General features: G+C 41.3%; 1 long non-coding RNA gene across 17 annotated transcripts; it reads right to left on the bottom strand.

The window, feature by feature from the left end:
- On the bottom strand, positions 1-27562 carry LOC111898137 (uncharacterized). Of its 17 annotated transcripts, XR_002852515.2 has the most exons (12): positions 26926-27562; positions 26465-26638; positions 26258-26339; positions 25905-26140; positions 25670-25773; positions 25079-25197; positions 24701-24771; positions 24375-24619; positions 24249-24296; positions 24016-24104; positions 6923-7257; positions 1-15 (listed from the first exon to the last, which is right to left on the bottom strand). It is a non-coding gene; the product is annotated as an uncharacterized LOC111898137 (long non-coding RNA). The 17 variants fall into 17 exon arrangements; XR_006184300.1 differs by having other exon boundaries at positions 24249-24619; XR_002852516.3 differs by lacking the exon at positions 24016-24104 and having other exon boundaries at positions 26926-27560.
- Between the last annotated feature and the right edge of the window lie 58 nt (positions 27563-27620).

The following is a 27620-nucleotide window of genomic DNA, read 5'->3' as shown; positions in this document are numbered from 1 at the left end:
TTGAAAACTGAGTACCTGAAACCAAAACTCAAAACTGTAAGCACGAAGCTTATTGAGTCTCCCCCAATCTACCACATACCATACACATAGAATATCACAAATAACATAACTCTAGGACTACTCCCAACTGCATCGGGACGAATCCCGGCATCGGACTCCTGCCTGACATCGGTCTCACCTCGGTATCCGACCGTATAGGGCATCGAGCTCACCCCGGCATCAGGCTTTCCCCAGCATCGGGCTTACCCCGACACATACACAACATAGCATATATCATAAACACATAACATAATCATATAATCTGCATCGGGGTTGCCCCGGCATCGGACCGAAGTCCGGAACATATAACATATAGCATATAAACTAGCATACATTGGGCTTCCCCGGAACACATAATACATGGCATAATAGATAACATACATCGGGCTTGCCCCGACATTGGGGGGGGGGGGCTTTGGCTACCCTACCTCATTCCCTTTACAAGCTAAGGACAAGATGAATGTATTGCCCTGCCTCCAAGAGAAGAAATGGCACCAATCGATTCAATAGCCTCGGAACACATAACACATAACATGTAAACTAACATGCATCGGGCTTGCCCCGACATCGAACCGAAGTCCGGAAGACATAGCACATATAACCTGCTTGAATCACAAAGACATCACGCATACTTAACTACTTCTCGGGACCGACCCCGAAATCGGACCGAAGTCCGGAAACGTATAAACTGCATCGGGCTTACCCCGACATACTACAACTACTTAAACGGGCCGGCCTTGGTGCCTTAGACCCGTTCCTACTGGAAGAGGACTCACCTCTCAATCTGGTTGCTGAAAACTTGTGCAAGGTAACTCTGACCGTTGCTCCAACTACTCCCCGAGTATTATGACCACATAAACACTTAGTCAAAAATTGAGAATCCTGCTAAGGGCAAAATGATTGTTTTACCCCTTTTGATCTAACTTGGGCCATAGCCAAGACCCAATCCTGCCTAGTCCTTTCAAACTCATTAAAGCCCATTAAATCCCCAAGTAGCCTAATTTTCATAATTAGGCCCAACTCCTCAAATAGGTTTTCCTCTCAAGCCCAACTAGTCCTTGGGCCATAAACATACTCCTAAAGGCCCATCACAACCCAACTGCTGCTATGACCAAGGCTTGGACCAACCTGAGGCCCAATAACATAAGGTCCACTGTCTGACTGTACGCTGAGCGTAGCCTTCTGAACGTTGCACGTCCTGCTGAAATGGCTTGTACGCTGCGCGTACGCCCAACGTACTCTCCTGTAAGGTCCACCTGCTCCACCCTCCGAGTCTAGCCATGTACATCGAGTCTAAAGTATGACTGGTCCGCCTACACCGGGCCTTCAGTCGGCCTGGTCCACTCTTTGAGCCTCGGCACATCTGGTCTGCCCTCTTGGGTCCTTCAGCCTATCCGGACCGCTCGTTGGGCCTTCAGATTATCCGGTCTGCCCTGGGTAAGTTGACCTACAGCACAAAGCAGGAACCGCCTCAACCCAACCCCCGTCAATCAACCATGTGCACATAAAACAATTAATCACATAACAATTCCTTAACCAGACAAACAGTCTAATAGGTCACATAGCATATCAACATCCTAACCAGGATTCCGACCTAATCGGTCACTAGCATAACATTACCCTATATAGCGGGTACCGACCTTATCCAGGTCACTAACATAACACCATCCTAAATAACAGGATGTAGATCTAGCAAAGCAATAACATAATAAACAATACCTGGATTTCCATCCAATAAAGGGCCGGCCTTGGTGTCGTAGACACTGTCGATATATTGAGGATAACTCACCTGCAATTGCCGACTCAAGAGATAAGACCAAGCTGCTCCGACCACCGGCGCGAACCTCACCACAGAACACTACCAAAGATCCAATTCCATAAATACCAGAATTACCTAAATACCCTTGGAAGTCAAACTGGTCAACTATTGGTCAAAGTCAAAGTCCTCAGTCAAAGTTAACCTTCCTGGTTGATTCTACTCGCCGAGTCAACCCGTCGAATCACCGAGTTCCCATTCCCAGAAAACTCTCATAACACAACTCAACTCGCCGAGTCGCCCCAAGACTCGTCGAGTTGAATGATCTCAGAATTCCATCCTGTCCAACTCACCGAGCCGCCAACCAACTCACTAATCCAAAGCATTAACCAAAATAGGTTGGGTTCTGCGACCAGACTCGCCGAGTCTAAGGCAATCTTCAACAGAATCGCCGAGTTGTTCTTCCAACTCACCGAGTCCATGCACATGTTCATACCACTTGTTGAGTACACCCATGTGACTCACTGAGTCCCTTCAGTTCTCAATCCATACAGAGGCTCTTCGAGCCATGCAGGGGCTTAAATCCATAGATCCACTCTTCTACTGCCTAACCCTCACATAAAGTTGCAAACTTTACGTGAAACCAAGGAGATATAAGCCCAAAACACTCTAGGGCTTGGGTTTATGACAAAGGGGCTTCACCAATAACTCTGAGATAGAAGCTTTATGACATTATGGACTATCACAAGCCTAGATCTGAAGTAGCAACCTCAGATCTAAGCCTCTAACTCACAATAGCTCTTAATCATACCAAAAATGCCCCAAATCTCACATGATAATAGATCTAAATGCAAAAGAGCCCAAGCAACATATTATTACCTCCAATATAATCTCCAACTGAAGTAGATCCCGGATCTACACCCCTCCTTGCAGCAAACCTCTTGATCTTCAAGACCCTTTCCACCCAAAAATCACATATCAAGGCTCCAAATTGCTTCCAAGGGCTCTCACTCACGATTTAGGGTTTCTGGATCTCAAAAGGGTAGCAAGGAGGCTGAGGGTGGGTTATACTGAGCTTTATATAGGGCACAACCCCCGGGATTAGGGTTTTCTCTCTTCACCTCCAACTTGTCGAGTCTAAGTGGCCGACTCGGCGAGTTGGCCACTTAAACCACGACAGAATCTCGCTCCGACTCGGCGAGTAAGCGGAACTACTCGTCGTGTCCCTTCCCTAAATTTACACTTTTGGCCCTTCATTGAACATTAGAAATTTGGGGTGTTACAACTCTCCGCCACTTAAATTAGGCTTCGTCCTCAAAGTCTACTGCAGTATACGCCTCAGAAAAAACCCTTTGTACTGTAGACTCCGACTTCTCAACCAAGTTATGCTCTTAGAAACCCTACTTCTGCATCTCTCTTAAAATGGTTTATTCTCACGTGGCATCCTTGCCACTATTCCAAGCCGATCATCGGCCTTTCAACTCAATAGCACCACAAATTATCCACCAATCACCCGATAATACTAACACTTTATATCAAAGACATGCTTCCGCGCCCTGCAACGCTAGATTCCACAAACATCCACTGAGCTCCGCCAAGACACTAATCCATCTTCCTTCACCCAAGATTGGCGATAATCCTGATAACTTGCAACTTGGAACGAATCATGTTCCACCCTCTGGTTCTATCCCTTACGTGCTGACAGGATACCGCATCCCTCGACTCCCATAACCCATCGACCAACATTTCACGTAACCACTCGTACCTGGCCCAAACAGCCTCGGGCTGGAATACCAAAACACCATGTCCAATCAGTAATAAGGTACGGTTGTCCTCATGATGGAATACCCCAGCTTGGAATACTTCCACATACATAACTCAAGCCTACCACCATACTCGGAATTAAGGACCTTGTCCTTGCGTCACCCTTGAACCCTTCGGTTCGACACAACGGAGTGCAACCCACTCACACCTCCCTATCACGATCTCTAGGTCCTTAACCTCCGACTGTAATATCCTTATACAGTCCTCAGTACCGGTCCAGACTACTCCCAAGTCTGTTATTCTACTGACTCACCTTCGTCTGTCCTAATCTCCAATCTAGAACCACTAAACTCCTCCTCTTCCAAGGAGACTGAAAATATGCCTGCGCATCATCAAACATTGCCATAACCTCAACGGGCATCCATCCCATATGTGCTTCCATATATCTGGTACAATCCCAGTGCTTACCACCAAAACTGAAACACTTTGATCATCCATTTACTCCATTGCCTCCCTTTCGGAGGACCCACTCTCCTTCTGGAGCTACATACCGTTCCTTTCCAGGAAGTCTACTCAACAACCCTTACCGCATCTATAAGTGCCACAGAGCCAAACTCCACTCTACACTATCCATGTAGAGAAACTACCATTCTCGAACTCCCATATACTCCGAATCCGATATCATAGCTAACCAGGCCCACGCACGGCCTCCAGCCAACTCCATCATCATGATCAGTACTTGGGGCCAGACCATATCGATTACCATTTCATGGCGAAATAATCACCCATTCTCCGCATATAGGTCTACTAACACATATAGAGTCTTCAGCATGACTGGACCTCCTTTCTAGGCCGTCAGCCTATCTGGACCACTCTCAGAACCTTCAGCATGTCTAGACCGCCCTCCTGGGCCTTCGGCATGTATGGACCGCCATCCATGGCCTAAACCCAGGCCTCACATAGACCAACAACCTTTTCTGAAACGATGGTCTATTCCCTTCCCCACTTGATTATCACTTGCTCCAATCATGCCACACTATCGACTCACAACACTATTCAATCCAAACAGCTAACCAACCCTGGATGCTTGCTGTTTCAACAGACAATTTTCCAATTCTCCCCACCTAGTGTTACCCACTACTAACTTCCGCTGACAAACCGGCATAACACGATCGACCTTACTTGATAGAGTCCCCCCTCTTCTCCCGGAACTAAATCCCTCCTGAGTGAGCAATCTCCACAGAACTCTCTTCCGACATCGCACATCCCGAACTCCAAGGAAGGTCGAATCTCAACTGAACACTTCTCGCAACGCAATTACTATTCCAAGCAATGAGATCATATACCTTATCTTTCGACCAAGAATCCTTCTAGACGCTAACCAACTACAACCCCCAACTACTAAGATCCCCAATCATACTATGAATGATGCGAAAAATGCGAACAGATTTACAATACCACATAATCCGCAAATAACAAGATATCAAAATGGAAACATACTCGCAGCTGCATCCGGCTCTGCCCTAACCTCCTCTGATGTAAGCTGAAAAGCGCGTCCTTGAGCCCTCGGAGGTCCGCTCCACCCTGACTTCCACCCGTAATCCTCAAAGGGGCTGGTGCTGAAGCCTGCATCGGTCTAGCAACAAGCTGTGGACAGTTGACCCTCAAGTGTCCAACCTGATGACAATGATAACAGATCCTCATATCCTGAGCTGGGACCGACTGACGGCAATCCCTCACATAATTTCCCTATTTCCCACACTTGCGACACGCACCACCGGACCTACAAAATTCGGCATGACCCTTCCTACACTTCTCACAAGTGCGGCTGCTCTGACCTCCGACCCTAGAGTCAACGGTTTTGGACCATTTCGGCATCGGCTGCGATTACACCGGGGCCTGCCTCTGCTCTCGTAAGTGCAACTCCATCTCTAACTCCCGCTGCCTGGTGGCCTCCTGAAACTCTAATAAGGTATCACACCTCTGCGTGGAATAAACTGCCTGATGTCCCTCTTGAGCATACTCAGATATCAGGATATTTGAGCCTGCTCTGAAGCAAACTCCGGGCAAAACATCGCCCTTTTAGTGAACATCCTGGTGATTTCCATCACCAACTCTGAATCCTGCTTCAGATCCAGGAACTCCTGAGCCAACCTTTCTATCTCAACCCGAGGAACATAACGAGTGCTGAACATCTCTCGAAACTGATCCCAAGTAACCGCAGCCCGCTGTGCATCCGAATAAGATCCCGTAGTCAACCTCCACCAATCCTTCTCCCCGAGCCTCAAAAGGTTCAGAGCAAACCTCACCCTCTGATCAGCAGGGCATCAACACATGAAGAAACAGCCTTCCACGTCTGACAACCATCTCATAGCAACGATCGGATCCTGAACTCCATCGAAGGTAGGGGACTTCGTATTATCGAAGTCCTGATACTGAAAACTTCGACGGGTTCCTCCCCATGCTGTTGTAGCTGTTGCGGCAGCCGCCTCTGCAAGAGCTGCATAGCACTCATCAAATTACTCAATCATGGCGGTCTTGATCGACCCAAACATCTCCGACAACTCCGCCCGGAACATAGCAGCAACCTCATCATGCAGGATCTCACGAATCCTGGCATCCAACTCATCCGTACTCATCTGACCAATGACCTCGGGTGCTATTGATCCATCCTGATCACCGATCCCGAACCGGATCCTGCCTCGAGAAGTCTCGTAATTGCCATACTGAAACATACGCCACAAGAATATTAGGCATTCCTCATAATAATCCCGAGAACTAGCTCCAAACAAACCCTAGGGGTTGTGACTTCCCTGATACGCGTATGGGTCCTGTGCTTTCAGTAGTACGGGCACATACTACCTTCCACACCTACCCATATTTGTATCAAGTATCACCACAACACCCTAACAATAGCATATACATAACGAACACTCGATATCCACTCCTAGAGGAGCATCACTATCCAATAACCGACCTACTGGTCTCACGAAACTCTCCCATCCATGAAACTTCCACCAACCCTGCAGCACTAGTGTATGCTAGCCATAGATAACGCTGGACCCTATAGACTTTCGAATATCCAATCCTATCCTAAGCTCCGAATCATACAAGAACATAACATAAGGCCAAATCAAACATTCTCAGGCTATAAGAACTTAATTATGTATAACCATGTTGCATACGCTAAATAACTACAGTAATGATGTCAATTTCATACAAAGGAAACCCAAGGCTAGCAGGCATCATATAATCAGGCAATTCTATCATGCAATTCCTGAAGATCCTTAGCCTAGTACTAGCATGCTTTTCTAACATATCACATAATCAAATAACATGTATGGTATTTTGGGGACTACTTACTGGCTTTGGCTGATCATACCCTCTGCGTCCTCCTTTACTTATTTTGAAAACCTTTTGAAAACTATTTTCGAAAATCTCTCCTTGATTTGAGACTGCATTCACACGAATGTTCCTCCAATTCACTCAAACCAAGGCTTTGATACCAACTTGTAATGACCATAAAATTCGAGCCAAATTAAAACATTTTAGATCATTCAAAAACCATTAAGTTCATACAATTGTTTTCAAAATAGTTTAAACATCAGAGTATTTCGCCCGGAACCATATCACTTAAATCATAAATCATGAGGAGTGGTATGATCACGCCTTCGTCTTGCCACGATCTCCCGAAGTACCTGAAATAAAACACTGAACTATAAGCCTGAAAGCTTAGTGAGTTAACCCCAAAATACCAACCACATATAACCATACTCATATCATATCACAATACAGGACAACCATGCACATCGGGTCTACTGTGTGACTAGTCCACTCATACTGGGCCTTCAGTCCACCTGGTCCACCCTCTGAATCTAGCCATGTACATCGAGTCTATAGTATGAATGGTCTGACCAACTGGGCCTTCAGTCGGCTTGGTCCACTCTCCGAGCCTCGGCATGTCTGGTCCGCCCTCTTGAGGCCTTCAGCCTATCCGGACCGCACGTTGGGCCTTAAGATTATCCGGTATACCCTGGGTATGTTAGTCTACAGCACAAAGCAGGACCCTCTGATGGGTTTGAGCCATAAGAACATTCCTATGTGCACATATAAACCCTAATGCTTGGATCTAGGTTTCTCTAATTGAACATGCAATGTATCCAAGACACTTAATGATAGATCTAATGAAAACATTCATATCATAACACATGAAATCAGATCTGAAAGATTACCTTGAATTGCTTGCTTGAATCTTCTTGTCCTTGGATCTTAGAGTCACAAATGTCACTCCTCTAATGGCTTACAAACACCAACTTAGCAAGAGGATGATTAGAGAGAGATAGAGGGGTGAGAAATCGGCCAGGGTTTCTTCAAATGTAAGAGTACCGATTTCCTCAACCCTATGGGTGTATTTATACTAGTGAGCCTCCTAGGGTTTCACCCTTAAAACCCTAATTGGATAACTTAGGCCCTAAGCAATCCAATATCCCTATTGATAAGCCTTGGACGATTTCTAGGCTCTTCCAAACCCTAAAATCGTCCACCCCTTATCCATAAGGGATCACTGCTCAAAATACAACTATCATACAATTGACAGTTTATGCCCCTTTATTCAATTAATCTCTTTAAGTCACCAAAGTAATTCCTAATTAATTTATGACATATATTAATCAAATAACAATATTATTATTCCTTATATTATACTCATAATATATAAATAATATTTCTTCTCTCATTATAAATCATCCTGTCAAGTTGCTATGGTGAAGGCAACCCAAAAGGACCATGCACAACTGGGTCAAATACTTGCCAAATATAGTTGCAACCTTAGACACTATTCCAACAGACTCCCACTTGGATAAGTCTAGTAACTATATATACAAGTATAATCTGATTAGCAATCGTAGCTCTCAAAGACGCTGTCAAACTCTGATCTTATCAGTCCTGTCCTTTAGATAAGGGATCATACAGTCCTATGTTTAGATATCATGCGGACAATTTTATGGAACCAATTATCCAGCAGTTGGTTTCTCGATCTCAGATTTATTTGACATAAAACTTAATCGAACACATCAATTTAGTTCTGACCGGGCCCAACACATAAGTCAAATCAAATCATCGAGCGGTCGAGATATCGCTTTTACCCTCTTAGGATAAAAGTAACAGATAAACTTCGACTTATATGCATTTACTTATTCATCAATCAATTATACACAACAATGCATTTTATATCATCAATTTATTGATGCGGTTTCGCATTATCAATGTACAACCGATTAACAAATAACAAACCATATATCTAGGTTTTAAGTGTTGGAATAGTGTCTAAGGCTTTGGCAAGTATTTGACCCGGTTGTGCATGGTCCTTTTGGGTTGCCTTCACCATAGCAACTTGATAAGATGATTTATAATGAGAGAAGAAATATTATTTATATATTATGAGTATAATATAAGGTATAATAATATTGTTATTTGATTAATATAAGTCATAAATTAATTTGGAATTAATTTGGTGACTTAAAGAGATTAACTGAATAAAGGGGCATAAACTGTCAATTGTATGATAGTTGTATTTTGAGTAGTGATCCCTTATGGATAAGGGGTGGACGATTTTAGGGTTTGGAAGAGCCTAGAAATCGTCCAAGGCTTATCAATAGGGATATTGGATAGCTTAGGGCCTAAGTTATCCAATTAGGTTTTAAGGGTGAAACCTTAGGAGGCTCACTAATATAAATACACCCATAGGGTTGAGGAAATCGATACTCTTGCATTTGAAGAAACCCTGGCCGATTTCTCACCCCTCTATCTCTCTCTAATCATCCTCTTGCTAAGTTGGTGTTTGTAAGGCATTAGAGGAGTGACATTTGTGACTCTAAGCTCCAAGGACAAGAAAATTCAAGCAAGCAATTCAAGGTAATCTTTTAGATATGATTTCATGTGTTATGATTTAAATGTTTTCATTAGATCTATCATCTAAAGTCTTGGATACATTGTGGGTTCAATTAGAGAAACCTAGATCCAAGCATTAGGGTTTGTATGTGCACTTAGGAATGTTCTTATGGCTCAAACCCATCAGTGGTATCAGAGCCTTGATTGGTTTCTATTGAATTGATGCATTGGTTGCTTGATTGTTGATTGCAAAATTCGTTTTTTGTCCTTCTGGTTGATGAACTCGGCGAGTTCCATAGTGGACTCGGCGAGTAGGCCTCAACTCGGCGAGTCCATTGTGGTACTCGGCGAGTTCGAGCGTCAGAAGGAGCTAGTTTCGGGTTTTCTTGCTGTGGATCTTATGGAAACTTGCCTTTATCTTAATGGGTCAATATAAATCCGATTTTAACATATATTTGAGTATATCCTTGACCTAATTCAAGATATTTACAAATTAATTGAATAATAATTTCCTTATATGATATTAATTGATTATTTTAATTAAATTGGTAAATTGTTTTGCAAGAAACATTTAAAAAAATTAAATATGGATAATTATGAGATTAAATGGTTAATTTAAATTATTTTTTATTTGATCCCTTATGTTTTGAAAAGTTTAAAACTTGTCCTCAAGTTTTGAAATTTAAGTTTTGTGGTTAAAAGTTTAATTTAGACAATTTAAATTTCAAACCCTAGAATTTTACAAGTTTAAAATTCAACCCTATACTCTATATGATTACAAGCTTAATATATATATATATATATATATATATATATATATATATGTATAATTAAAATGCTAGTCTTACCGTTAGTAGGCCTCATTCACGAAGCTGGTCTATAAGGTGGGTATAAGGTTGCGGCCTATAAAATGGCGCTTAATGGGTGTACACTCACACCCACCGCTTGCTTGATCGGTGGAGGGTCGTTAGCTGAACGGGTAGGATAGGGCAACTCTATCTCCTCGTTAAAAGTATAATATTAAATACAAACTAACTACATGTTTTTCAAATTCCCAATCCTAGTTACTTTAGGAAAAGTGAATTGATGAAATTCCATGAAATTACACTTTGCACCCTTGCTAAGAAGTTAGTGGAGCGTGTGTGGTTTACCGGCACACTAATTGGTTCTAAGAAAAGGTGGCAAAGGGTGATTCATTGTTTATCATAGTTCGGTGGAGCGTGTGTGGTTTACCAGCACATCGAATAGGTGATTGTTACAATGAAGGCATCGTGTAGATTTGCATGGTTATTCACACCCACTTTGTGATCCTCGGCATCCCAGTCACAAACGAGAAGGGCATATCGAGATTTAAATATGCCATTGAAAAGTTCAATGAATCTCATCGAAACCTAGGAATTCTCAATACATTTAGAACTTAAAGTTAGGTTTTCATGGTGGAGAATTAGTGAATCGTCATTTACTTACCTTCAAATTGTTTGCATGTTGGATTATGGCATCCCTTTTCTAATATGTAAATAATGTTGTTAGATCCTAGCCCTAATTTTTCATATTGGGTGATAATTAGGGATTCAAATTCTAATCAATCTTTGTCCTTTCTATTTGTAGATGTCGAACGCGAACAACGTTGCTGCTAGCTCGTTCACATTGATGAGCCTTTGCCAAAAGGTGACGTTCAATGGAACAAACTTTAGCGAATGGATAAGATACATTCGCACGATTGCTCGCTACGATGACAAGGAGTATATCCTTGACGAGAAGCTCGAGAAGATCAATCCAGAAATCGCTACTCCGGCTGAAATGACTGCTTTTGAGACTCATGAACGTGATGCGACGAAGGTTCATTGCATCATGATAGCTACAATGAACGCCGAATTCCAACAGTCCTATGAGGACATGTATCCGTACGAAATGCATCAAGACTTATTGGAGAGATACCATCAAAACGCGAGGCAGGAACGTCACGAGATCTTCACTAACATGATCTCTGCAAAAATGGGACATGGATAATCTCTAACCGTACAGTTGCAAAAGATGCAAAGGTATGTCGATCATCTTCGCAAGTTGAATGTCGACTTTAGGGAAGATTTGGCTATCGACATGGTGCTTCATTCCTTGCCTACGTGTTACAATCAATTTCGGATGACCTACCACATGAACAAGGAGGAGGTCACCCTAAGCAAACTCAAGGTCTCCTAAGGGTTGCTGAGAGCAACCTCAAGGACAAGTCTATTGCACCAACTCCTAATCCACCCGCTGCTCTTGTTTTGGCTATTGGGAAGGGAAGGGGCAAGAAGAGGAAGGCTCCGTCTAAGAGCTACCACAAGGGAAAGTCCCGAGATGGTTCCTTTTCCAGTGGGAGCAAAGTTGATCCTGCTAAGACCAACCCTAACCCAAAGTAGGCAGAGTGCCACCATTGCCACAAAATAGGGCATTAGAAGAGAAGCTGCCCAGAATACCTGCAAGCCATCAGGGAAGGAAAGATCAAGCCATCTTTCGCAGGTATTTACACTATTAAATCTAATGATTCATCTCATGCTATTTCTTGGGTCCTCGATACCGGGTATGGTTACCACATTTGTTCTGAATTGCAGGGACTAAGAAGAAATAGGGATGTGGAGCGTGGAAGAATAAATCTAATCATCGGGAACAGAAGATCGTCACCTGTGACCAAGATTGGAGTGTATTCTCTAGTACTTAGTAATGGATTAAGTTTAGATTTGAATAATTGTTGCTACTCGCCAGATATGGCAAGAAACATCATTTCGTTTCATGGTTTGTTTAGACAAGGATTTAGATTTTCTTTTAATAATGAGAAGGGTTCAACTTATGCTTATCTAAATGGTGTCTTATAATTTGAAGCAATGCCATGTAATGGAATTTATGAAATTGTTATGATTGTAGATAACCTAGGAAATGATGTTTTATGTATGGATTCTTCCAATAGTATGGATAGAGCATCCTTGTGGCATTGTCGTCTTGGACATGTCAACAAGAAGCGCATAGCCCAACTCCAAAAGGATGGAGTGTTGGAGTCATTCGACCTTAGGGAAGATGACACATGTGAATCTTGTTTACTTGGAAAGATGACCAAGTCACCCTTCACTAGCACATGTGAAAGGGGTGAGGGTTTATTCAACCTCATACATACCGATGTATGTGGACCCTTTAGATCAACCACAAAGGATGGGAACCGCTTCTATGTGACTTTTACCGATGACTATAGTAGATATGGGTATATTTACTTAATCAAGCAAAAGTCAGAAACATTTGAAAAGTTCAAAGAATTCAAAAATGAAGTTCAGAATCAATTAGGCAGGAAAATCAAGATGATTCGATCCGATCGAGGAGGAGAGTACCTAAGTCTTGAATTCCACGACTATCTCAAAGAATGTGGAATAGTTTCACAATTGACGTCACCTAGGACACCGCAGTTGAATGGTGTGGCAGAAAGGCGTAATCGAACATTGTTAGACATGGTTCGTTCTATGATGAGTCGTGCTTCACTACCTATCTCATTCTGGGGGTATGCATTAGAGACTGCCGCCCATATCCTTAACCGAGTCCCTACTAAGAAGGTTGCCAAAACACCTCACGAGATGTGGATAGGGAAAGCTCCCTCGTTAGCACATATCAAGGTTTGGGGTTGCAAGGCTTTCGTAAGACGAGATACTCACGACAAGCTCGAACCTCGTAGTGAGCGATGTATTTTCATCGGCTACCCGCAGAAATCCTTTGGATATCTTCTATAGACCGAATGACAATGTTGTCTTTGTTGCGAGGAGCGGGGTTTTTCGAGAGAGAGAACTCATAAGCCAAGGAGATAGTGGGAGGCAAATAGAGCTTGAAGAGATTCAAGAATCGATTGATGAAGGAACCTCTACCGCTGGCGCTCAACCCGAGGAGGAAACTCCGGTTGAACCAATTGACGAATCCTTACCTCTTAGACGTTTCGAAAGGGTTATAGTTCAACCCCAGTTTTATGGTTTTCATATTACTACCGAAGGGGACATGTATATTAGTGATGGTACACTAATAAGTCTAGATGAACCTAATAGCTATAAGGAAGCCATGGCAGGCCCGGATTCTGCAAAATGGAAAGAGGCAATGGCCAGCGAGATCCAATCCATGCATGACAACCAAGTTTGGAATTTGGTTGATAATGTGCCCGGACGTATGACCGTTGGGTGCAAATGGATCTTAAAGAAGAAGACTGACATGGATGGAAATGTACACACATATAAGGCGCGATTGGTTGTGAAGGGCTTTACTCAAACTCCCAGAGTTGACTATGATGAGACCTTCTCACTAGTAGCGAAGATAAAGTCTATTAGAGTGATGCTAGCTATTGCCGCATTTCATGATTATGAGATTTAGCAAATGGATGTAAAGACTGCTTTCCTTAATGGGAAGTTGGCTGAAGATGTTTACATGGCTCAACCAGAGGGTTTTGTTAATCCAAAGCATCCAAATAGAGTGTGTAAGCTTGAGAAGTCCATTTATGGACTTATGCAAGCGTCCCGCAGATGGAATCTTTGCTTCGATGAGAATGTCAAAGAGTTTGGATTTGTACGAAGCGAAGATGAATCATGTGTATATGTCAAAGCCAGTGGGAGTATAGTCAACTTCCTCGTTCTGTATGTCGATGACATACTACTCATAGGAAACGACGTCCCGACACTGCAGGAGGTTAAGTCCTGGCTCGAGAGGTGCTTCGCTATGAAGGACCTCAGAGAGGCTTCCTATATCTTGGGTATAAGGATAGTGAGAGAACGAAGTAAGAGACTAATAGGACTTAGTCAGAACACTTACTTAGATAAAGTGCTAAAACGTTTTAGTATGGAAAATTCGAAGAAGGGAGAATTACCGATACAAAGTAATGCCAAGTTGAGTAAGACTCAAAGTCCGAGTACCGAAGCCGAAATAGCAGAAATGAGGCGAGTACCATACACTTCCGCAGTTGGCTCAATCATGTATGCTATGACTTGTACTCGTCCTGATGTAGCCTTTGCTTTGAGCATGGTTAGTAGATATCAAGGGAACCCTAGCAGAGCTTATTGGATTGCGGTCAAGAATATCCTTAAGTACCTTCGGAGGACCAAGGAATGGTTTTTAGTCCTCGGGGGGAGTGATGACTTGAAGGTGCGAGGGTATAGTGACGCCAGCTTTCAGACCGACAGGGACAACTTCCGTTCGCAGTCGGGCTGGGTGTTTACCCTTAATGGAGGAGCAGTAACTTGGAAGAGTTCCAAGAAGGAAACCGTAGCTGATTCAACGTGCGAATCAGAGTACATTGCAGCGAGCGAAGCCTCGAAGGAGGCAATATGGTTGAAGAACTTCATTGGTGATCTTGGAGTTGTGCCTGCCATAAAGGAGCCTATGGAAATTTTCTGTGATAATGAAGGAGCGGTTGCCTTGACCAAGGAACCAAGGGATCATGGCAGATCTCGTCATATCGACAGAAAATATCATTTCATTAGACATCGAGAAGAAGAAGGACACCTCATGGTCAGGAGGATATCATCAGAAGATAACCCAGCAGATCCGCTTACGAAGGGACTGAGTAGGGTTAAGCATTTGCAGCATGCTAGGAGTATTTGACTGAGAGATGATATTCGATTAGATTAGATAATTTTAGAAACTTGTAATAGATAAATGTGATTAACATTTGATGTTTAAATAAAGGAGTATTATTTATAAGTAAAGCCACTGTCTTATGTTAATTGTTTAACTATTGTTTCACTTTGCATGTTTTGACTTCCAGAATAATTGAGTTTATTTAGAATATTTGAATTATTCAAACAATCCACAATCGTTCATATGTTGGAAGTAAGTATGAATAAAGATTGTCATGAATTGGTGTGTAGATTGTCTAAATGGTATTAGACATAGCAAAAGTTTGATGCAATGTTCATGAGTGCTTATGAACTAGTTTTGAGCATTGGAACAAACCCGCGCTTGTTGGAATCACCTTATGGAATGTGATAAAAAGGTTGATCGCAAGACGATAATATCATATGGTCTTAAAACCTAGATATATGGTTTGTTATTTGTTAATCGGTTGTACATTGATAATGCGAAACCGCATCAGTAAATTGATGTTATAAAACGCATTGTTGTGTACAATTGATTGATGAATAAGTAAATGCATATAAGTCGAAGTTTATCTGTTACTTTTATCCTAAGAGGGTAAAAGCGATATCTCGGCCACTCGATGATTTGATTTGACTTATGTGTCGGACCCGGTTAGAACTAAATTGATGTGTTCGACTAAATTCTATGTCAAATAAATCTGAGATCGAGAAACCAACTGCTGGACAATTGGTTCCATAGAATTGTCTGCATGATATCTAAACAGAGGACTGTACGATCCCTTATCTAAAGGACAAGACCGATAAGATCAGAGTTTGACAGCGTCTTTGAGATCTACGATTGCTAATCGGATTATACTTGTATATATAGTTACTAGACTTATCCAAGTGGGAGACTGTTGGAATAGTGTCTAAGGCTGCAACTATATTTGGGAAGTATTTGACCCGGTTGTGCATGGTCCTTTTGGGTTGCCTTCACCATAGCAACTTGACAGGATGATTTATAATGAGAGAAGAAATATTATTTATATATTATGAGTATAATATAAGGAATAATAATATTGTTATTTGATTAATATAAGTCATAAATTAATTAGGAATTAATTTGGTGACTTAAAGAGATTAATTGAATAAAGGGGCATAAACTGTCAATTGTATGATAGTTGTATTTTGAGCAGTGATCCCTTATGGATAAGGGGTGGACGATTTTAGGGTTTGGAAGTGCCTAGAAATCGTCCAAGGCTTATCAATAGGGATATTGGATTGCTTAGGGCCTAAGTTATCCAATTAGGGTTTGAAGGGTGAAACCCTAGGAGGCTCACTAGTATAAATACACCCATAGGGTTGAGGAAATCGGTACTCTTGCATTTGAAGAAACCCTGGCCAATTTCTCACCCCTTTATCTCTATCTAATCATCCTCTTGCTAAGTTGGTGTTTGTAAGCCATTTGAGGAGTGACATTTGTGACTCTAAGATCCAAGGACAATAAGATTCAAGCAAGCAATTCAAGGTAATCTTTCAGATCTGATTTCATGTGTTATGATTTAAATGTTTTCATTAGATCTATCATTCAAAGTCTTGGATACATTGCATGTTCAATTAGAGAAACCTAGATCCAAGCATTAGGGTTTGTATGTGCACATAGGAATGTTCTTATGGCTCAAACCCATCATTAAGACCATATGATATTATCATCTTGCGATCAACCTTTTTATCACATTCCATAAGGTGATTCCAGCAAGCGCGGGTTTGTTCCAATGCTCAGTACTAGTTCATAAGCACTCATGAACGTTGCAGCAAACTTTTGCTATGTCTAATACCATTTAGACAATCTACACACCAATTCATGACAATCTTCATTCATACTTACTTCTAACATATGAACGATTGTGGATTGTTTGAATAATTCGATTATTCTAAATAAACTCAATTATTCTGGAAGTCAAAACATGCAAAGTGAAACAATAGTTAAACAATTAACATACGACAATAGCTTTACTTATAAATAATACTCCTTTATTTAATCATCAAATGTTAATCACATTTATCTATTACAAGTTTCTAAAATTGTCTAATCTAATCGAATATCATCTCTCAGTCCAATACTTCTAGCATGCTGCAAATGCTTAAACCTACTCAGTCCCTTCGTAAGCGGATCTGCTGGGTTATCTTCTGATGATATCCTCCTGACCACGAGGTGTCCTTCTTCTACTCCATGTCTAATGAAATGATATTTTCTGTCGATATGACGAGATCTGCCATGATCCCTTGGTTCTTTGGTCAAGGCAACCACACCTTCATTATCACAGAAAATTTCCATAGGCTCCTTTAAGGCAGGCACAACTCCAAGATCACCAATGAAGTTCTTCAACCATATTGCCTCCTTCGACGCTTCTCTCGCTGCAATGTACTCTATTCGCATGTTGAATCAGCTACAGTTTCCTGCTTGGAACTCTTCCAAGTTACTGCTCCTTCATTAAGGGTAAACACCCAGCCCGACTGCGAACGGAAGTTGTCCCTGTGGGTCTGAAAGTTGGCATCACTATACCCTCGCACCTTCAATTCATCACTCCCCCCGAGGACTAAAAACCATTCCTACAGGTTGCGGGCCGTAGCTCTCGTTTATCGACAATATTATTTACAGGTGTTCTCTCCTGCAATACATGTCAATGGGTTTTAGAGTACAACAAATGAACATATAGTTCATTACACCTATAGATTGCGGGCCTACTAGTGTTCCATAGACTGTCTAGAATAGTCCATGGTTGTCATCCATACTCTGCTAAATGACGGGGGCCAACATTTTGGGTAAGTGATTCTCTCAAATTTCACCACTCATCCTCAACTCATGATCAATATTATTGATCATCTCCTTTTTCCAACTCACCTTTCATCATACCCACTATTTCATCTACCCATGTTTTACCCAACATTTTTCGTAGATAAAAATACATATATAGTTTAAATTATTTAAAAACATGTATAAATCATTCCTTCAGCACCCATCTCAAATAAACAAACAATATATATTCACACAACACGTATTTTATGTGAAATACTTCATATCTATGTGTAAGGTGAAAGTAACTACACACTCACTTGATTTAATGAAAACCGGGCAGCAATTCGTTTCCTAAAACGATCGTTTCTAATAAAACCGGGAGTTTTATTGAGAAACCGGGCTTTGCAAAAGTCGGGCTTCGAAACCGAAAAGATAAATTTTCCGAGCTTCTCGGGCACTTCGTGGAGTATTTCGGGCTTTACAATCGATACCGGGGCTTTGCGGGATGTTAAGATGAAGAAAATATGGGTTTAGGGGTTAAATATGGCAATTTCTTAAAAATATCCGAGAAGGCTCGCAGCCTTTTATTTATAGGGAAGAGCTTCTGATCGGACGGCTGAGAAGGAGCCATGCCTCGCAGATTCGAGGGTTCGCAGGGAAGGCTCGCACGAGGGCTGTGCGTGCAAAGGGCTGCTGGCTTTTTGTGATTGGTCCGAAGCGTGTGTCCGATGCGCAGGTAGTCAGCATGTGCGAGGGTCTCGATGGCACTCGCTGATTCGACCGCGGAGTCGTCTTACACGTGCGAGGCTCGGAACACGCGGCAGGCATTGCGAGGCTCGGACTAGGCTGCACACACGTCGCTCCTCGGATGTGCCACGGCTTCGGATGACTCAGCAGCTCGGTGACTCAGCAGGTTGGTGACTCAGCCGGACACGTGGCACTTTTTCAGCGAGGATGACGTGGCAACTCGTGACTATGCGAATTTTCTCGATTTTCGCGCCAAAACTTCTAAAATCCATAACTTTCGCATACGAGCTCTGTTTTTGACGTTCTTTATATGCACGCGTAGCTAAAATTACGCTCTACAACTTCTCTTTAGACTTCGTCGGTTAATTTTGACATTAAATTTTATATTATTATTTTTAACAGACCGGGACAGGAAATCCGTTAAAAATTCATAACTTCTTCATCCGACGTCCGTTTTCGTCAGACTTTTTACCGTTGTGCTCCTAATGACGAGACCTTCAATTCTCGTTTAGGTTGTGTCGGCTAAAAATCGCTCGATATAAAATTCGAGTTTTTAGCTGTCTACTGCTAAGTTGAAACTTCGAAAAATCATAACTTCCTCATACGAAGTCAGATTTGGGCGTTCTTTTTATCAAACTTCTCGGTTTAACGAACACTACGACTTTCGTTTAGATTACTAAGGCTAAAAAGTAGTTTATCAAAAACTCACTTTTTACGACATTCGGCACCGTGCCGGTTTTGTCACGAAACTTCAACATGTCATAACTTCTTCGTTATAACTCGGATTTCGGCATTCTTTATATCCCCGAAATCCTTGTTTCGACCACTACAACTTTATGTAAAGATATCGGGCTTATCTCACACTTTAATTTTGACGCTTATTTTTATTTTTAATTAATTAAACCCTAATAATTAAGCATCAAACACATAATTCACATAAAATTCACATAATTCCTTATAATTTCTTCTAAATGAGTTACAAAGGTTAACCTAGACCATTATGTCAATATTAATGCCCAGCCTAGAAACACGGGCGTTACATCCATGCACATGTTCATACAGAGGCTTTTCGAGCCATGCAGGGGCTTATATCCATAGATCCACTCTTCTACAGCCTAACCCTCACATAAAGTTGCAAACTTTACGTGAAACCAAGGAGATATAAGCCCAAAACACTCTAGGGCTTGGGTTTATGACAAAGGAGCTTCACCAATAACTCTTAGACAGAAGCTTTATGACATTATGGACCATCACAAGCCTAGACCTGAAGTAGCAACCTCAGATCTAAGCCTCTAACTCGGAATAGCTCTTAATCATACCAAAAATGCCCCAAATCTCACATGATAATAGATCTAAATGCAAAAGAGCCCAAGCAACATATTATTACCTCCAATATAAGCTCCAACTGAAGTAGATCCCGGATCTACACCCCTCCTTGCAGCAAACCTCTTGATCTTCAAGCCCCTTTCCACCCAAAAATCACTTATCAAGGCTCCAAATTGCTTCCAAGGGCTCTCACTCACAATTTAGGGTTTCTGGATCTCAAAAGGGTAGCAAGGAGGCTGAGGGTGGGTTATATTGTGCTTTATATAGGGCACAACCCCCGGGATTAGGGTTTTCTCTCTTCAGCACCAACTCGTCGAGTCCAAGCCGCCGACTCGGCGAGTTGGTCACTTAAACCGCGACAGAATCCCGCTCTGACTCAGCGAGTAAGCGGACCTACTCTTTGAGTCCCTTCGTAAAACTTACACGTTCGGCCCTTTATTGAACATTAGAAATTTGGGGTGTTACAGATAAGAACCTTAAATAGGGTCCAAGACCCTAAAATAGGGTTCAGGTCTGATTAGCATATGCCCAGCATACTCCGAAGAACATTCGCGACCTTCCTGGTCAGTACACCCAGCGTACTCCAAAGTACGCCAAGCATACTGCCTTCTTTACTAGTACGCCCAGCGTACTCTTTGTGTACGCCCAACGTACTCGGCTAAGCCTGAAACCACCAAACTTCCGAAGGCCATAACTTCTTCGTTATAAATCCGTTTTTGACGATCCTTATATCCACGAAAAGGTAACGAGAAGCACTAAACTTCTATCAACTCATATGTTCCTTAAGACCTTCCAAACAAAAGTCCATTTTCCACAAAAGACCAAACTGACACTTTACTGAAATACCCCTAGGCTCCAAAACAGAAATGGAACATCCGAATCGCTTCTAATACATCACTCGAACCCAAAATGGCCTTGATCTTACCCTTTTCAAAAGCCATAATCCTTATGATGACCAGCCTTTGGGCGACAGCCTCAGACTAGGAGTCAATTCAAAACAGGGCGTTACACATCAGTTAATTGTCGCCGGAGTTGGACTATCTAAGGGTGTATCCATGCTGAGACTGGTGCCTTGCCTAGAAGAACTTTCATCAGAAGTGGTGGTGCATAAGTTGGGTGGGTGTAAGCACCTATCTATGTTGAGTTGCGGAGCATGAGTTGGTGAACTCAGTGTAGTGATGGCTTGATGATGAGATTATGGGGCGATAAGAGAGCAAGTGGATCCGAGTGGGAGTAATCGCTTGGGGTTATCAGGAAAACCATGAAGTGAGCCCATGGTGAGTCAGTGAGGGAGTGTTGCTATACTGCGGGGAGCCGTAGTATTTATTGGTTAGAGAAAGAGTGTTGTGATACTGCGGGGAGCCGTAGTACACACTAGTCAGTGAGGGAGTGTTGTGATACTGCGGGAAGTCATAGTATTCACTGGTTAGCGAGAGAGTATTATGATACTGCAGGGATCCATAATACTCACTAGTCAGTGAGGGAGTGTCGTGATACTGCGGGGAGCCGTAGTATTCACTGGTTAGCAATAGAGTGTTGTGAAACCGAGGGGAGTTATAGTATTCATTAGTCGGAGTATGATGCAGAGGAGTTCTTAGGCTTGGTAGCCTTACCACTTGAGTCTTCTAGAACCTGGTTGCCCAACCAGGGGTGAGACTGGGGTCTCTATGATGGTCGAGGATTGTTGTATCCCAGGATGAGTGGGGATTATCGTAATCGGAAGGAAATGGAAAGATGGTGTGTGCATAATCCGCGAATTTTGGGTCATGAGTTGAGTACCAGATTGGAAATGGGTGGTTCCAGTTCTGCCATTGAATCAGACTCTCGAGCTCGAGTCTGGATCCATTCGTGTATTGAACAGGCATGATGAGGTTTTGAATTCGTAAATTGGTTTCATTTTGAGGGGGTGGGATGTTGACCTCCACCTGATATCCTAGGCTGGAGTGGATCAGTTTCGTTGGGGCTTATGTCTATAGATATCAGACGATACTTCCAAGCAAGGATGATCTTTTCTTGTGTTTGAGTTTTGGGGTTCTCTCCTTCCGATGAGTTCTGATAGTTGTTAAGGCAGTGGGTCCTTGGGGGATTATGAACTTTCCGTTCCTTTTCAGTTGCGATCGGGATCGATTAGAGAATTAGAGTTGGAAGAGTGTTCTTAGGGTCTGTTAGTCGATGGGAGATTACCCAGATGATGTTTTGTGAGGGTGGTCTGGCAGGGAGATAGACCACTAGAGTTTCAAGTTCTAGAGAGTTAGATAGAGTATCGCAGCGGCAGTTGGGTCTATACTTCTTCACGGTCTGGAGTTCCTGTCGGCTTCAGGTGCTCTTGGAGGAGATTGATGTATTATATGGGGTCTTTCGGTGTTGCTTCTCAGGTTTGGGTTCGATCTTTGAGTTGATAAGGAAAGATTTCGAGGGCGAAATCAAAGTCATGTGGGGGAGAATTGTAACATCTTGTTTTGGATTGTCTGTAATCAGGGTTCGTGGGCTGCAAACTGGGCATGAGGAGGTCTCGGGGTTGTGACGAGTTGCTAGAAGCTTAGGGCATCTCATCACCTTTCCGTTGGTTTGAGGTTCATGGGAATGGAGGTTATATAGAGGAAGAAATGGAAGTTTGAAGAGTGTGGCAAGATAAGTCCCTTATTTGAGAAAAGTAGTAGTTGAGTACTCTGGGCATACATAGGTGTACGCTTAGCGTACTCGTGTGCGTGAGTTTCAAGCGGAGTCACCTAGTACGCTGGGCGTACTAGGCACATAGTGGAAACCCTAACATTGGATGTTTCCCTATATAAAGAATGAGATGGCCTCATTCCTGGCCACCATCCTTAGTCTATAAACCCTCTAAAACCCTAATCTTTCGTTCATGGAGCATGTGAGTGCATTTGAGAGCCTTGAGTGGTTTTGGTGTGTTCTTGGAGTGAAGAAGGAGGCTTGAAGAAGAAGGAGTGGGATTCCAGGATTTGGATCTGAGCTTATCTGAGTGTGGAGCTTCATTTTGAGGTATAAAGCTCAAAACTTTATCACTTTTTTGTTCTATGCATCATAGTGGAGTAATTTAGGGTTTTGTCCCAAAAGTTGGAGACTTTATGTGATATTGAGCTCTAGAGACTATGATCAACCCCCCCTTTGAGTGTATTTGGTGTCGTAGTGTCATAAAAATCCAATCTTGGGTGTTGGAATCAAGCCATGCATGAGTTATGAGCTTTTTGAGATAACAAAGTGAGTGTTTTGTGTGTTTGTAAACTTATCAGCCATGCAAAGGCTTAAAGTCACTGAATTTATGGAGTAAGATATGTTAGGGAGTCCAGATCTAAGAAATGAGCTAAGGTCTTAACGGGTTAAGACCAAGAGAATGGAGTAAGCAAGGCTGGGCGTACGCCCAACGTAATTCCAGTACATCCCGTGTACTTGGTTGGTGTCTCCGATCAGATTCATGCATGCTAGTGTACGCTGAGCGTACCAAGGGAGGTACGCCCCACGTAACCTCTCTATGAGCTTTTTGGGCTGAATTTTATAATGTGCCTTAAGGTTTGGGCTTGGATCTTTGGGCTTGTGTATTAGAGACTCTGAGCAGAGAAATGATATATTAGGCCTTGGGCCCTTGAGTTGGGCTTGTCACTTGGATTTGGGAGTTAGGCCTCGGGAGAGCCCATTCATTATTGGGCCTTGATGGGACCAATGAGTTCTAGGTTGTTAATGAGCTAGTTAGTGGACTATCTTTAGACCTAATAAGTGAGAGTTTGGACCTAGTTCCTAATTAGGTTAACTGTGGGTTTGGAACAAAGTTAGTGGTCGGGCATAGCAGCAGCGTGTTTAGGGGTTGTTCATCATCCGAGATGAGTCTTCTCACTGTACTTACCATGAGTGGTATCTTTGTGTGACTGAGATGTCTTATGTGCTTATTTGTGTATTGTGATATTCTGCATTATGTCTTCGTGATTTATGCTGATTATTATTATTATGATGAGCTTATTGAGTTGGGACCAGAGGGTCCACCCGAGTTTTGGGACCAGAGGGTCTCGCTGAGACACATTGACCGGGGGGTCTTATCTGAGTATAGCCATGAGAGGCTACTAGGATATGTGTGGTATTTTGAGGAACTCACTAAGCTTCATGCTTACCGTGCTATGTGTTATGTGGTTTTCTCAGGAGTGCGGGAAGGCACCGACTCGATCGTACTCACCAAAGAAAGAGTTATGTTTTGAGGATCCTGGATTATTAATCAAATAATTATGCAGATGTGTTTTGTAAACTAAATAAATGAGATTTTGTGAAATGTGTTATGAGATTTATATGATTTTAAAATGCAAAGAAATTGTTTGGAAATTTACGGTGTTACATCTTGCATTCCTACCTTCTTTACCTTCAATTGGTCCTTAAAGAACTATTCTTGATAATCCAGCTGAACACAAATCATGAAAAAAAAACATCATTTTATCCAGATAACAATATTTAATAAACACAACTTGTGTGTGTGTACCTCTTCCTTGTTTTGTTCATGGTAACATTGTGTTCTCTCCCTCACAATATGGTTTTCTTCTTCAGTTTTCCTCAGTCTCTAAGACACCAAAGTACACGACTCTTCAACTGCATTCTAATGCATATGTTCTTTAGCAATTTTGTTCTTATAATAATTCAACATTTGGTTGTCCTCATTAATTTGCATCAACTGATTCACAACTCTCTCTTGGTAAGAAACCATTTCAAACTTCAACTTCAATTTCCCTGAACAACACCAATTCACATATGCATCTTCAAAATCAAAACAACATAATGGAACTGGAAAAGTAAACTCAACTAACAGACCTTAGCAATGTTGATTGAAGAAATCCAAATATTGTTTTGTTGCAGGCAGTTATACAGTTGTCACTTGTCACCTTGATAAAACAAAATCAGGAGGTTATCCCACATAACTTGGTCAGTATGTTTGAAAACTTATGGGTGTTACAAGTTTCATGAACTATATCATTTTAGATGATTCAGATATTAAAATGAATCATATTCTAACTTGGGGTTCAAACTAAGAATCTTTTAGGGATTTAGTCTCTTTAGATTGTTTGAAGTTTTCAAACGGGTTCGTTTTCAATGTTTCCTCCGGTGACACATCGACAAAAGCGGAGAACAATTAAGTTTTAAATTCTAGGACAAATACAATCACAAAGGGTCAAAATGGTAATTACATACCATATTTCTTTGGCTCCTTTGGTGCTTCAAAGTCATCTATCGAGTTTATGGTTGTAGGTGGAGGATTCAACAAAGTGTAGATTACCTCAAACTCGAAACGAAACCCTACTTCCATCTTCCTTCAACACAGAGGGAAAAATCAAACAATGCACACACCAAACCATTAAAAAAGAGGATAAAATCCTAGCCATGACTCAAATCCTAAAACATATTCGTTCTTGATATGACTTTATTAAAAAAAAAAAGCTAAAAATCAAGACGATACAATATAAAAATTAAAGTTTGCATTCTTCAATCCCTTTTAATTCTATTCATAACACCCTGCTGTAAATAACAAAATAAATTTTAATAAAATGAATGTAATTAGGACAAAAAAACAAGACAATAGAATAGAAATTTCATGAAATCTGAGATGAAGGAAAATATAAACAAATACATATAGAAATCCACTCCTATATTGTTTTAATAAAAGAAATTCAAGATTTGTATAGAGTTAAGCATGAGAAAAAAAGGGCTGAATAACACTAGTACAAAGATGCTGTCAAACTCCAATTTCCAAAAAAGAAGCAATTTTTAACTTGATAACATTACCTGGAGCTACAAATTGCAATCGAGTAGTTAAAATAGATCAATCTAGGTATCGAAGAAAAGTGTTGATTGAATGAGTGTAACCATGCTTAACTGCTCCCAAAGGTCTTTGATCACAATAAAACAAAAAAGAAATCATTATACTATTCGAATAATCTGATTATTCAATATTACATGACTATAAAATTAGCTTAATTTGGGGTTCAACGAATAAAATTTGATAGATAGCAAAGAATACCTATAGATCATGGTGATGGCAACAGTGAGCAGATCTAGTTGTGTCGGTGTTGTAGGGTTTTCAGAAATTCCGACGAAGCAAAACCTTTCTTTTTCGAGTGGGAACAAACTCGAGCAACCTCCCCATTACCTATTTTCGGCTAAAAATCCTTATTGCAACAAAGCGCTCTTCATCCTTAATAGCTCGATCAAGCAAGTCATAAGACTATGTTCTGAACTCCTTGTAGAGTTGTAGTCCTTCATTTGACAAAAAAAAATCAAAATGTTTAAACAATTACACATTATATATAAAGCACAATTAGTAGTTTGTTTTTCTCATCTATAAGTAAAAGGTAAAAAATAAACCTGCAATACCTCAACTATATGTATCATATGTGTAAGTAGAATTACAGATCTTCTCAAGCAGCTGGTCCAAGAACAAAAGTGTTCCACTTTCCTAGAAGAAATCATACAAACAAAATACATTAGAATTTCTTATGATTTTGTTAAAATAGAAGAACTTGATGTCTAGAATTTGTATGTTAGTTATTGAATTTCAAAACCGATGAAAACAACCATCACCTTATGTTGTCTTTACATTCTACTTCCTGCACACAAACACAAATTAGTATAGTAAAGAACATAAAAATGAAATTTGTGTGTAGGTCTCCTGGAAAGGCTGTGCAAAATCAAGAAGTTATCCCTGTATCCAAACACCGTTCTTCCACTTCTTGCACACAGATAAATTTAAGGTTCCTAATTTTAATGAAAAGTTAAAGAAAACATGTAAAACCAACACTGATTTATAGAATCACCATAATCATCAAGAAGAGGAGTAGGAAAATAGAGGTGAAGACAAAAAAAAAAGGAAAATAAATGGGAGGCATGAAACATCTGATTTCGCTGTTACCTGGTTTAAAGAAAACCTAAAGTCCAAAATCATTAAAGGTTATACTACGAATTAGTTTCATTGAGGCAATTAATCGAACACTTGTTATGCACTTCAAATAAACATCAACCATGTCAAAGGTTTTGTCACTTACCTATTTCTAACGTAAAATCCACTCAAGCTAAAGCAATTGTAATAGATGGAGAGTGGAGACAGAAAATTGCTTCTCGAATGAAGTAGATGACCTGGTATTCGTCTCTGATTGTAGAAAGTTGGTGGTCTAATAGAGTGTTTGTGGTTCAGTGCTGCCAGACAGTTTTGCTTTCGGCCACTACCACCCGCAGCCCGATCGATCTCCTCCAATATTTGTATTATGCTCACAAACACAAGAACAATTGAAAAAAGCCATTACATAAACAAATGAACAAATACAAACATATGTTACAAACGACAATCATAAAATCTATAAGTACATAAACAGTGAACCTGGTGATCGAATTCCGGCAGCAAAGGCGATTTCGTACCGATTGATGGTGACACATGGGTCAATGAAATTGGAAAAGTTCTAAGAAAGCAATTGTAGGAATGATCGATTGAAGCGTCGTGTGGAGAAAGGCAAGATAAGCGGTGGGAAGCATCGAGAAGAAAAAATACAACATTCTGGAAAAGGGTTATAGAAGGAAGAGATGAGTATTGGGAAGAAAACCCATCGATTGAAAAAGGAAAAAAAAAATTGATGTTGCTCAAATAGGAAGGAATCACTATTCACAATGGGGCTTTAAAATTACAGTTATATATAATAATCCAAATCTCAAACAATCAAAAATCCTAATAATCCTTGTTACTTAT

The sequence above is a fragment of the Lactuca sativa genome, chromosome 1 (assembly GCF_002870075.4).
Source record: "Lactuca sativa cultivar Salinas chromosome 1, Lsat_Salinas_v11, whole genome shotgun sequence".
Lineage (NCBI taxonomy): Eukaryota > Viridiplantae > Streptophyta > Magnoliopsida > Asterales > Asteraceae > Lactuca > Lactuca sativa.
The sequence above is the reverse complement of the archived record's forward strand: the minus strand, read 5'-3'. Positions and strand labels throughout refer to the sequence as shown.